The 14,226-nt window shown below is 31.7% G+C and overlaps 1 long non-coding RNA gene across 3 annotated transcripts; it reads left to right on the top strand.

Annotated features, from left to right (window-relative positions):
• Window positions 1-200: 200 nt before the first annotated feature.
• On the top strand, window positions 201-3,315 carry LOC141663895 (uncharacterized). 3 transcript variants are annotated; one of them, XR_012551714.1, is made up of 5 exons: window positions 201-428; window positions 589-853; window positions 995-1,156; window positions 2,803-2,886; window positions 2,984-3,303. It is a non-coding gene; the product is annotated as an uncharacterized LOC141663895 (long non-coding RNA). The 3 variants fall into 3 exon arrangements; XR_012551715.1 differs by having other exon boundaries at window positions 201-483; XR_012551713.1 differs by having other exon boundaries at window positions 201-853; window positions 2,984-3,315.
• The last annotated feature ends 10,911 nt before the right edge of the window (window positions 3,316-14,226 follow it).

The following is a 14,226-nucleotide window of genomic DNA, read 5'->3' as shown; positions in this document are numbered from 1 at the left end:
TGACAAATTAAATAAAATTAGTTTGATATGAATTTTTTTATATCACTAAAACATTTATTTAAAGAATTTTATATCCTATAATATTTTTAATTTCTACAAATTAATTGAAGTACTAAATTAAGTTATAATTATATTAAATTTAAAATATTTTATAATATTGATAAAAGGGAATATTGTAATTGAATGTTGGGCCGGGCTACTGAAATTTGGGTTTGGCCGCTAAAATTTTATACGAGCGGGAAGTGAATTTTTTGGAGAAGAGGAAAGGGGGAATCAATTGGAGGAACTAAACATTGGATTTGCTTCATGCTCTCTCTTATTCTTCTGCTCTGATTTAAGATTCAGAAAATTATTGGTTTTAATTAGGGGCAAAGTATTCGAGCAATACATTTAAGCAATTGATTCAGTGTTTCAGATTATGGTTGAAGGTCTCTTCCGATCTTGGTTCAATATCTCTTCCAATTTTTATCTTCTATTTAAATTGTATGTGTGTAATTTATGTGTTGGCATGCTTCATTGATGATGTGCACATATCTGTAATTCTTTATATAAGTTGTGTTGCTATTCTACTTTTCCTTTTGTTATTAGGGCGTGTTTGTGTTTAGGCAGTGTTAAGATTGGATAAGGAGTGCATTGTAAGGTTTGGAGAAGTGGGTTTGCTGGTAATTTGTTTGTGCAGACTGGTTTGGTTGATTTTTATGCCAAGATTGGTGAAATGGAGAAGGCACGGTTGGTGTTTGATGAAATGTCTGAACCAGATTTGGTTTCGTGGAATGCGTTGATTCCTGGGTATTATTTGCAAGGGTTTTATGATGGGGATGACACTGAAGAACTGCAGGAGTGGGATCAACAGGTACTTTATCTTTTGTGGCTGGTTCCTGATTTACTGGTTCTTGGTATTTGTTCGGATCCAATTTTTATCCAGTAGGTTTCAAATTACATTTTTGTAAATAAACATATGCAGTAGCTAATCGCATTTTTGTCATCTTTCAAGATACCCAGTATACAATGGTGCCAGAAATTAAAAGACCCCCGTCAAGATCAGCTCCTAGAGGTCCAGACCAACGATAGCTTTGACAATTCTTTCCCTTGCCAAAAAATGAGGATGTTTCAGTAGACTGCTGATGCAAATCTCAGTGTTCGAGACATGCATGAGGTTAGTTCTAGTATAAAATGTAAATTGTATATCATAGTAGCTTTTCAGTTTTACTCCCTACAAAGGTCAGGATGATGGGTTCAATGATTTCGAGTTGAGCCTTCCTAAGCTATTCTTTTTCCCGTGAACGTCGCACATGCTCATATGCTTCTGTTATTTTTTCATTGGAAATCCATATGAGCTAGAGTTAGATATTAAATTTAGAAATTTTTGTTTGTTATATTATTAATGTGCGGCGACAAGTGCCCACAATAAAAAAACAAAATCATTTGAATTGTTTTTTGGACAGTTATGCACTATTACCATATAAATACTTTGCCCATATAACATTCAGACTAAACTTCCATTTTTGTATGTTTAATGGTGTGAATTTTAAGGCTCAAGAGCCTAGTTGCAGTTTATTTGAGTATTATATCTGCAGCATAATGTTATTCCCTTGTCAGATATTTACTCCATTCAAAGCTTCAAGGCTGTTAAACCACAATAGTTATGTGCAATTATCTATAAATTAAATAGAGAATAGTGCTAGCTTTTACAATGGCAGCCTTAGCCTCTTGGTGATTAACAAGAACAGAGGGTATAGTCAATGCTACGTCGACCATGCAACTACTTTTTAAATTATCTTGTTTTAATTTCTGGTTCTCACTGGAAGCATTTGTTTTGGCAGATTGTCGGTCTTTATCAGGCACTGAACGGTGTTCTGGATAGCATGGCTAAGAAATGCTTACCTATCGCACATGCTCATATGCTTCTGTTATTTTTTCATTGGAAATCCATATGAGCTAGAGTTAGATATTAAATTTAGAAATTTTTGTTTGTTATATTATTAATGTGCGGCGACAAGTGCCCACAATAAAAAAACAAAATCATTTGAATTGTTTTTTGGACAGTTATGCACTATTACCATATAAATACTTTGCCCATATAACATTCAGACTAAACTTCCATTTTTGTATGTTTAATGGTGTGAATTTTAAGGCTCAAGAGCCTAGTTGCAGTTTATTTGAGTATTATATCTGCAGCATAATGTTATTCCCTTGTCAGATATTTACTCCATTCAAAGCTTCAAGGCTGTTAAACCACAATAGTTATGTGCAATTATCTATAAATTAAATAGAGAATAGTGCTAGCTTTTACAATGGCAGCCTTAGCCTCTTGGTGATTAACAAGAACAGAGGGTATAGTCAATGCTACGTCGACCATGCAACTACTTTTTAAATTATCTTGTTTTAATTTCTGGTTCTCACTGGAAGCATTTGTTTTGGCAGATTGTCGGTCTTTATCAGGCACTGAACGGTGTTCTGGATAGCATGGCTAAGAAATGCTTACCTATCCCTGTTTAAAGTCTAGCATCCGATTAAACTATTTTTTTGAACTAGCAAACATACAATACGATCAAATGACTTCTTCAGTATTAATTTTGGTTGTTGTTGTAGATATTAGTACTAGTATCCCATTGCATCTTTTAGAATATAGAGGCACTTTGGAATTTGCTTGCTTTTGTTTAATATGTATATGCTTATTGTCTTCTAACGTCTCAAATCAATCCATGCACAATAGATGCAACTAGAATACAAATTGTGTATTTTCATTGTCAGCTGCTATGTTTATTATATTTTACCTGTTTTGGATTTCCCTCTTTACAGCCTGCTCTGCTTCCTGAAAGGACAGCAGAAGTAACATCATCCGTATATTCTGTTATGGGCCTTCTTTGCTTGGCTGAGTCTCAGGTGAAAGTCTGTTTTTTCATGTTTATTAGTTTGAAGGCTTAAACTTTTTTGATAGTTTTATTTACGGAGATAACAATGAACCAAAATTTTCTTTCAGGGTGTAATCATAAGGAAATCTGAGGAGAAAGGAAACACACAAAGTCTATTAACAAAGTTGCATTATGGTGATGTACAGATGCTAGATGAAGCGATTATTTTATTATAGTCAGTGACTGAAGATAAAAACAATATTTCAGTACACTTTGTGGTATATATTCAATATGCATATCCATTCTTATATTGGTTAATTGGTTATCTTTTGTTTTTAATATCGTGGCCGTATCCATATAATATGGCTTGTTACTTTTCATGTCATTTATAATAGGTGATTTTTACCTACTGTTGGAGGAAATAATGGAAACTAATTAACTAAACATAGTCTCCAGTCGTTGGTCCATCTTTTGAAGAAATCTATTTATAAAATTATATGTTGAAGAAATCTATCTATTTATAAAATTAGATGTTGAAGAAATCTATCAAATAATTTAATTGGGGTTGCCGGAAAGTGCTCGGAATGCGGCTAGATACTTTGTTTTAAACCTGGAAATTCAAACTTACGACGGTTGTTCATCACATATTTCGTCGTAAATAGGCCCTAATTCCTAAAATACGACGTTTTTTCTGTCGTAAATTTATAACTTACAACATATTTTTTTGTCGTAAAATTATGTTTTATTTTATTAAAAGTGGGTCCCGTAAAGTAATATCCGACGTTTTTTCGTCGTAAGTACATAACTTACGACGTTATTTTTCGTCGTATTTTGGTATCTTACGACGATATATTCTGTCGTAAGTAGATTTAATATTTTATTATATCGTCGTATGTAGATTTAATATTTTATTGAGTATGTGGGCCCCTACTTCCTAACTTGCGACGCAATTTTATCTTGTGACGAAAAACGAACTTACTACTCGACCAAAAACGACGATTTTTTCCCGTCGTAAATGGCTCAATTACGACGATTTCAGTTCAAAAAAACCGGCGTAAATGGCTAGATTTGTTGTAGTGATTGCATATACATTTCGATTCATTTCGACTGTGAGATATGGAGATTTCTAAGTTAAATAATCAAAGCAATGGCTCTAATAATGGAAGTACGAAGGAAAAAATGGTGACCATTTTGGTGGTGGACGATGATAGAACCTGCTTATCTCTTATAGCTAGTTTGCTAAAGGGATGCACCTATCGAGGTGAGTATATAAACTCTAGTCATTTCTTGTTTATAAAATCTGCTAATAATTCATATTTTAATTGTACGAGTTAAAAACAAGAGGAAATTATAAAAAAATTGCAGAAAATTTCGTTCATTTTGACTGATTTTTAAATTACCATCTCAAATCTTTTGATGTGGCATACTGATCTTTCTAGAATATAGTATGAGATGCAGTCAGGGACTTTTTCTAACATCTTTAGATTTTAAATAAGGTTGTTACTTAACAGATTTTGCGTGTAATATTTTCATGTTTTGTTTTCTCATAGTATTTACTGCCAAGGATCCTCTGGATGCTTTGCGCATCCTACGGACTGGAGTCATTAAGTTTGATCTGGTGGTATCTGATGTCCACATGCCAGGCATGGATGGGTTTGAACTACAAAGAAGGATTCATCAAGATTTTAAATTACCGGTTGTATGTGAGTGTCAATATAACTGATTTTAAAATTTAATTAATATATAAGCGTGCTTTATAAAATTTTTTTTATCTAGATCTATGTTACGCACTTTTTTGATTACCGCAAATTTTTTTGAAGCGCATAATAATTTTTTCATACAATAGTAAATGATATTAAGAAGGCAGGAGCCACGGTTTTTAGATCAGTTTTACAAATGATTAGTATCATCCTTTTGGAATTTTTTCTTTAATTTTAGTTGTACAGTTCCCTCAATGATCTTCACCAACAGACTAATCAAACTATTTAAATTTTATTGTTTAGTGATGTCAGGTGACAGAGAAGCTAGTAATCTATGCGAGGGAAGTCAGAGTGGAGCTTCCTTTTTCGTAGTTAAGCCCATAACTACAGAAGACTTGAAATCAATATGGGATTTTGATGGAAGTTCCTATCAATCAACTGATAAGGTTTAGTAAATTAACATAAATTTACGTTCTACTCTCTCTGATATACAACATAGATTTTACAACTATTCAAACAAGTGTTTTAACATGTAGGTCATAAATCAAGACTGCTATGTCGGAAACAAAGACATGGCATACGCTGAAAAGGTGCCCACTAACCTTATTGAGGTATATACTTAATGTATGGTAAATTATTTAGATATCGATATATTGCTGCGTGATTATATTTATCTTTCTCCTTTACGTGTCATCGCATGTAGAACAACAATCAAGACCACTACTTCGGAAACAATGTTAATTTTGGAGATGCTTTTTTGGTAAACAAAGACATGCCAAATGCTGACAAGGTTTAACATAAACCTTGATGAGGTACATACTTAATATATGTAAAATTATTTAGATATCGATATATAACTGCTTAATTGATTATCTTCAACTTTTTCCTCTACGTGTTATCACATGTAGAACCAAAATCAAGACTGCTATGTCGGAAACGATTTTGATTTTGGAGATGCCTTTCTAGGAAATAAAGACATGCCAAATCCTAACAATTCTTCTTTTGCAACTATATCTACATCATCTTCCTATATCTACAAGGTACTGCATAATTCAGTACCATGTGTTAAAATTCCTCTGTGAAATGTTATTAGGGAACGGACGATGACTTCTGGGCGCTTTTTTCTAAATTTATTGAAGGCGACAACTATCTTGACTTTTGAGTACTTCAGTCGGCCCCCGGTGGATTGAAAAAACAAATTTTATGCTCGCAGTGACTGCGTAATGATCATCAAACTTTTGTGGGTTGAATAATTTTTTGCTTAGTTTTACTCTGACGATTGGTTTTAAGATTTCAGTTATGTTACTTTAATTTTCAATTTAATATTTGAGACCTTATCCTATCTAGAAAATGGTGTCAAGTGAAAATTAGCTTTCTCAAAACAGACCACCTGATATGGCAGTTTCAGATCAGATCAGATTGATTATACAATTCATATTTACTTCTTAATAGATCGGATTGACCGTGTCATTGAAGATGTACCCAAAAACACAATTATAAGAGATTAAAAAAGGAGAAAACATATGCATAACTCTTCTTTACTAGCAATTGATACATAGCCTCGAAAACTTATCCATTGATAAGTACTATATCAACGACTATGCCTTGAGATAGCCGTTATGCCGTTGATAATTACTCGTACAATTTGACTTAGCCAGTTTTATGCTATGTGTTTTGCTTATCATCCAAAATACACATGATTCCTAACCTTTATCTACCATTTTAATCGGTTATCTTTCATACACTTAAGAAGCACTACTATAAATATTGCCTTAGATTTAAAAGTAGCTAATTTTTGAAATTTGAATGCCTTAGGTAAGTCCAGAAATGAGGAGTAAATTTACGACCACTGTTGGTCGCTTATAAGTTATAAGTTATTTTTTCTGACCATTTTTTAATGGTCGGAAATGTTGGCTTTTCTTGTAGTGAAAATGATATGAGAGAATAACCTATATTGCGGTATTTTAAAAAAATATATGAATTTAAAATGTGGCTCATTACTTACACAAACTATCATATTATTTAAGATCAGTAATACATAATATTTGTAGGTGGCTGAATAGCATAATCCAACCTTCTACATGTTTACATCGAAAATCCAATAGTTAAATAAGGACTAATTATTAATATCTCCTCGTAAAAAAACAATTTTAATCCGGTGAATTACATTATTAGGTTTTTTCATACTTCCAAGGCCTTTACAAAAAAAATTTAAAAGTACAATTACGGCCCATATTTTACCGATTGGGCCGAGCATGTTAAAAAGATAATTTGTAATTCCCATGAACCAAGTATCTTGAATGTTTTAGTCCTAGACTCATTATCAGTGTTACTGTATGAAACCAAGAGTTTTGAAAATCATTCATGTATCTAATTTATGAAGAATTCTAGGAGTTTAGATATATCCATTTATCTATATAATGGTTGTAATACGCGCATATGGCAGTCAGAAAAAAATATAAAAAAATATTCCTTTTCCTGATTTCATCAATTTCTGTACCTAACAAATTTGGTATCACAACAACTCATATCTCACTCCTAAAAACACATAAATAGTATCACTCCTCTCATAAAATAGCATGTCAACAATATTCCCATTTTCAATCTGGAGCATTCAAATGTGGACATTCTTATGATTTGGGGGAATTAGTTGAAGAGGGGTACAAAGGAGCAACTCCGAAGGAGATAACTTCCTGGACAAAAGCTAAGCAAACTGAATTGGAAAATAAAAGAAAAAAGGATGCAAGAGCTCTTCTCTTTATTCAACAAGCTGGAGCATTCAAATGTGGACATTGTTTATGTCTTATGATTTGTGGAAATTAGTTGAACCAACAGTCAACATTTTCCCAAATTGTGCTTCTTCAAATGGATTAGATGATCCAGATTAAAAGTGAAAGGGGTGATCCGCGTGATGCATTCATCAGCCAATACTCTTATGCCACTTAACAAGCTAAGGGGCTGATTTTCTATTTTCTATTTACTAAATTAAAGACTAATTAAAAATCAATATAAAATAACTAGAAAGTTTTAAAAATTCCAGAAAAATACTATATACTTAAACAATTGGCTAAATAATTATAAAAATTAAAATCATATTTTTATTATTATTTAACCATTTTTTCAAAATCTGTCAAAAAATCTAATATATAATTTAAACATTTAGAAAATAAATATTACATAAATAGAAATAGTTAAATATAAAAAATGGACTTATTACGAAATAAAAATAGGCCTTAAAATTTTTAGGGGGGAATATACCGCCTATATTTTAATTTGGGGGGAATATGTTGCCTATTTTTTTATACAAAATTTTCTTTTTTAATATATTTACTACATCGTTTTTATTATGATACGACACAAACTGGGCATTATATTTTTTTATTATTTTTTCCCAACACTAGAAGGCTATTTAATATCATCTGTACGGTTGGATTGTCAAAAAGTCATTTAAAAAAAAAAGAATTACCAACAGGGACAAGACTTGGTTATAGAAACCCGTGTTGACCATAATTTGACTATAATAAAAACACATGATATAAAATCTAATTTTTTTTTAAAAAAATTACACATCTCTAAAATTAGTAGATAACATCATCCGTATGTTTGGATCATCGAACAAAAATTTTAAAAAAAATAGAATTACCATTCGGGACAAGAGTTGGTAATAGGAACCCATGTTGACCGGAATTTGACTATTAATAAAACACATGCTATAAAATCTATTTTCTTTAAAAAAAATTACAAATCTCTAAAATTAGTAGGAATCATCATCCATACGGTTGAATCGTTGAACAAAAATCACCACTCGGGGAAAGACTTGGTTAGAGAAACCCGTGTTGACCGTAATTTGACTATTATAAAAACACACGATATAAATATATATTTTTTTAAAAAAATTAGACATCTCTAAAATTAGTAAGTATCATCATCCGTATGGTTGGATCGTTGAACAAAAATTTTAAAAAAATAGAATCATCACTCGGGAAAAGACTTGGTTATACGAACCCGTGTTGACCGTAATTTGACTATTATAAAAACACATGATATAAAATCTAATTTTTTTTAAAAATATTTAGACATCTCTAAAATTAGTAGGTATCATCATCCGTACGGTTGGATTGTTGAACAATTTTTTTAAAAAAATAGAATCACCACCCTGAACAAGACTACGTAATGTGAACCCGTGATCTCCACGGTTTGATTATTAAAAAAACACGTGATATAAAATTTATTTTTTTAAAAAAAAATTACACATCTCTAAAACTAGTTGGAAAAAACATTCGTACGGTTGGATCAATTAAAAATTTGTTAAAAAAAATTAGAACATGAATATAACAAATAAATTAGTACAACAACTAACGCAACACTAAATAACCTACTGCAACACGAGAAAGCAAATGCAACGCCTGAAGTGCCACGTTTGTGTGCCACATCAGCATGTATTTTTTCACAAAGATTTCAAATATACAATTTGTTTTCCAGTCGAAAATCAATTCTATTACATTTTACTTAACACGAGGTATTCCAACTGAAAAAATAATTATAGAGGGTTACCATGGATAGAAGTCAATAAATTGATGGTACCAGCGGAACAAGACAATTTTACGATGGTACCATTGAAAATATGCAGTACAATTTCGGCCTATATTTTATCGATTGGGCCAGGCCTATACTTCAACAATTAGGTCGAGTTTTTGAGTGCTATTGTTTCGTTTTATAAGTTTTGTGCATTTTATCAGCTTTAGTAGTTACAGATATTCGTATTCATATAAAATCTGACTTTTTGCTATTTCAGTCCATTTTCAAATCAAAAAGTGATAATTAACTTTTGAATCTTAGATCAAAATTCCTATATATAATTAGTAATTTTATTAAAATTAAAATTATTAGATATATTCTTTTGCTGAACAACTTTGACAGAGTGTTTAAAGAGTGTTTAAAGATTGTGTCTTAATATAAAAAAATTTAATTAAATCTCACAAAAACTTTTTTTAACTTTGACTTTTCGAGGAATGTGTCATACAAAAAAGTTAATATTATTATAATTATTCACCATATTTTACCGATCGGACTGAGCCTATACTTCACAAATTAGATCGAGTGTATAAGTGCTATTGTTTTAATTTACAAGTTTTGTACATATTATTTGCTTTTATAGTTACAGATATTCGTATCCACCTAAAATCCGACTTTTTGCTATTTCCGTAAATTTTCAAAACAGAAGCTAACAATTTTCCGAATCTTAGATCAAAATTCCTACACAATTAGTAATTCTGTTAAAAATAATTATAATAATTATTCATTTGCTGAAAATTTTGACGAGTGCTTAGAGATTTTGTCTTAATATTAAGAAAAATTAATTAAATCTCACAAAAAGTTCTCTTAACCTTGACTTTTCCGGAAATATGCCAAATAAAAAATATTAATCTTATTATAATTATTCACCATTCACATTCATGTCCAAAAATGCTCATAGGTAGATTCCGACCTGCTCGGCATGTGGTATATATTTATGCATATTGGACACATAGCCAGGCGCTACATCTGTATTTTATTCTCTGTTCTATTGAAATTCTGGTTCCGCTACTGCTGCAGATACATTTCAACTATTGACATGGAGATTTGCAAGTCAAATGACCAGAACAGTGACTCAAATAATGGAAGTACCAATGAAAAAATGGTGAGCATTTTGGTGGTGGACGATGATAGAACTTGCTTATCTGTTGTAGCTAGTTTGTTAAAGGGATGCAGCTACCAAGGTGAGTTTATAAACTGTATTCAATTCTCTTGTTTATCATATCTGCTAATACTTAACATTAAGTTGTTCAAATTAAGAAGAAATTATTTAAAATTGCAGAACATTCCTCGTTCATTTTATATTGATTTAAATTACCATCTCAAATATTTTGATTGGACATACTGATTTTGTTAGAATATAGTATCAGATCCAGTTGGGGTCTTTATATAACATCTTAAGGTTTTAGATGCGCCGGTCACTTGACAGATTTTGCGGCTAATATTTCTATATTTTGTTTTCTCATAGTTTTGACTGCCAAAGATCCTCTCGATGCTTTGAGCATTCTACAAACAGGGGCCATAAAGATTGATTTGATAGTATCAGACGTCCATATGCCGGGCCTGGATGGGTTTGAATTGCAACGAAGGATCCAGCAGGAATTTCAGATACCAGTTGTCTGTGAGTGTTATCAGTAGCAATTTTAAATTTTAATCAATAAATAACCGCTTTTTCTTGTATATTTCAATTTTTTCTGAAGTGCAGATTAATTAGTTAACGCCATTTAGAAGGCGAGAACCTCAGTTTTACAAATGATTAATATCAATCTTCTATTTTTTAGCTGTCCAGGTTCCTCAATGATCTTTACTAACAAACTAATCAAACTCTTGAAATTGTATTGTTTAGTGATGTCAGGTGACAGAGAAGCTAGTAAGCTATGCGAGGGAAGTGTAAGTGGAGCTTATTTTTTCGTAATTAAGCCCATAACTGCAGAAGACTTGAAATCAATATGGGATTTCAGGAACCAATGGAAAGAGAAGCTAGCTAAAGGGAAAAACATAACATCCAATGATAGTTATGATAACGACAATGAAGATGATATCGGTAATAAGTTATATGAAAAGAAATCCAATCGAAAGCTTCAGATAACTGATAACAACAATCATAATGATGGAGAAAACATAGCTATAGAAGGCAAAGCTTTGGTAATAAAAAAGAAGAAGCTTAACTGGACACAAAGTCTCCATGGCAAGTTTTTAAGAGCTATGCAGTATCTAGGGCCTGAAGGTAAGATGTTACGGACATCTAAGCTACTAACCAATTCAGGTAATTGAATAGTAGCCACTGTACTGTCAGACATTTGTTAACATAAATGATTTTGAATGAGCCTGGTAAAAAACTGTTTGATCTGTAATGCTACAGGTTTTCCCCCGACTAGCCTAATGAACGGTACTTATCCAAGTGAAATGTACCATATGAATCATAATGACTTTTCTAGGCAAATACAGCCACCAAACTACTATAATGGCAGTGGACAAGAAGTTTATAGTACATTTGTTTCACAGAGAGGTTTTGCATATCCTCAAATCAATTCTGTTATCCCTGAGCAGCAAAACGAATCAACTGATGATGTGGTAAATTAACATAAATTTATGTTCTACTCTTTCTCTTTTATACATCATGTCTTTCAATTTAAAATTTCTACAAGTGTGAATGAACGTCTTCATCTTTCTCCTTTACGTGTTATCGCTTGTAGAACAAAAATCAAGACTACTACGTTGAAAGCAATTATGATTTTGGAGGTGCCTTTGTGGTAAACAAAGACATGCCAAATGCTGACAAGGTGCCTACAAACCTTGATGAGGTACAGACTTAATATTTGCAAAATTATTTAGATATCGATATATTTCTGTATGATTATCTTCATCTTTCTCCTTTACGTGTTATCACATGTAGAACAAATATGAAGACTACTACGTTGGAAACAATTTTGATTTTGGAGATACCTTTCTGGAAGACAAAGATATGCCAAATGGTGACAAGGTGAACACAGACCTTGATGAGGTATAGACTTAACATATGAAAAATTATTCAGATATCAAAATATATTGATGCATGGATATCTTCATCTTTCTCCTTTACGTGTTATCGCATTTAGAACAACAATCAAGACTTCTACGTCGGAAACAATTCTGATTTTGAAGATGCCTCTTTGGTAAACAAAGACATGCTAAATGCTGACAAGGGGCGCACAAACCCTGTTGAGGTATATACTTAATATATGTAAGATCATTTAGATACGGATATGTGCATGATTTATCTTTATCTATTTCCTTTACGTGTTATCACATGTAGGACAACAATCAAAATTACTACGTCGGAAACAAATTTGATAAGGTGCACACAGACCTTGATGAGGTATATACTTAATATATGTAAAATTATTTAGATATCTTAATATTGTTTGAAGCTTTGTTTTAGACAGATATGACTAATTGTTTGTCCAAGGAGTGTTCGAGTGTTAAGTTACATGTTCTTGTTCGACGCTTTGTTCTAGACACATATAACTCATTGTTTGTCTAAGAGTGTCACATTTTTAAGTTATCAATTCTCCTAAAACCCGGTCCGTTTTTCAATCCCCAAACGGAGCTCGTCCCATTTTTGGGCACACCAATATACAATATCAATATTTTAAATTATTATTTAGAATATTGGGTAGGAGAGACTCGAACTAGTAACCAGGACCTAATATCATGTTAAGTTTACAGTTCTTCTAAAATCTGCATGTTAGAAAGTCAGTTTACAACAATCATATCTCATATCATTAAGACTCATGTTAAGTTTAGTGCTATATATTTTACAAATATATAACACTAAACTTGTTAACTCCGCTAGTGTGAGATGTTGACATATGTTCCATGTTAAAGGGAATTATGAAATTAGAATAGCATGAGTTAAAAATGAACACGAGTCTCTTATCAGAAATCCAACATCTTCCTTATATGAGCTCTTAATTTCAATTAAAAGGATTTTGCTACAAAATGGCACTCCAACACTGTCTGAGCAATGCCTTATAAATATAATAAAATATAATGTCCTAGTGATTTAAGATATGATTTTTGCATATTAACTCCAACAATGTGCCTTATAATGGTGCCCTATTATTAGTATAATATTATATTTGAATTACAATTGGAGAAAAAAGAAAAGATGAGAGAGAAGAGATGTGTAAAAAGAGAGGGAAATGAATTTTTTATTGATATAAATTAAATAGGGCATGCCTAGTGATGCCTTAAAAATGAGGCATTTGATAAATGTCCTAGTGTTTTAAGGCACCACTAGGACATTGTTGGAACACTCATTTAAACAAAATGCCTTAAATTCTAATTTAGGACATGAGTTTAGGGCACTCTTGGACTTGCTCTTAGTGCTTCCTTAAATCACTAAGACATGACCTTCATTTTTTATCTTTAAGAAACTTCTAGTGCTCCCTTATAATACTTTTAGCAATAAAAAATTCATTTCTCTTTATCTCTTCCACTTTCTATCCACATCTTTTCAAATTTATTAATATAATAACAAGGACGGTGTATAGGGATCATTGTTGGAATTACAATAGAAAATCATATCTTAAATTACTAAGAGCTAATATTTTATATTATTTATAAAGAAGCTACTAGCATACTGTTGGGCTTGCTGTTAGCTTTTCATATTCAATGCTAAACTAATAATGTCTTTGTCATATGTTATATAGTATCATGATAATGGATGCATCGCGAACTCAGCAGACAACACTGAGACTTCCAATTTTGAATCGAAAGGAAATCAGCAGTCTAATGATGATCGGGTATCATCATAGCTTACAGTAGTAGCTTAGCATTTCAAATTTTAAACTACAATATCTACACAATTTTATTTTTACATCAGAATTAAATTAATAAATCAAGTGTGCAATGTTATTAGGGAATGGGCGAGAATTTTTGGGCGTGGTTGCTTTCTGAATTTCCACATGACAACAATAACTTTTGAGGACTTGCGTTAACTATATGGAACTATTTCCTCCCTTGTTTGAAAAAACAAATTTTATGCTTGTAGTAATTGTGTAATGACTAGAAAACTCCTGTGGTTTGAATAATTGTTTCACTTAGTTAGTTCA

Source organism: Apium graveolens, chromosome 6, assembly GCF_009905375.1.
Source record: "Apium graveolens cultivar Ventura chromosome 6, ASM990537v1, whole genome shotgun sequence".
Classification (NCBI taxonomy): domain Eukaryota; kingdom Viridiplantae; phylum Streptophyta; class Magnoliopsida; order Apiales; family Apiaceae; genus Apium; species Apium graveolens.
This window is presented reverse-complemented; position numbering and strand designations above follow the sequence as displayed.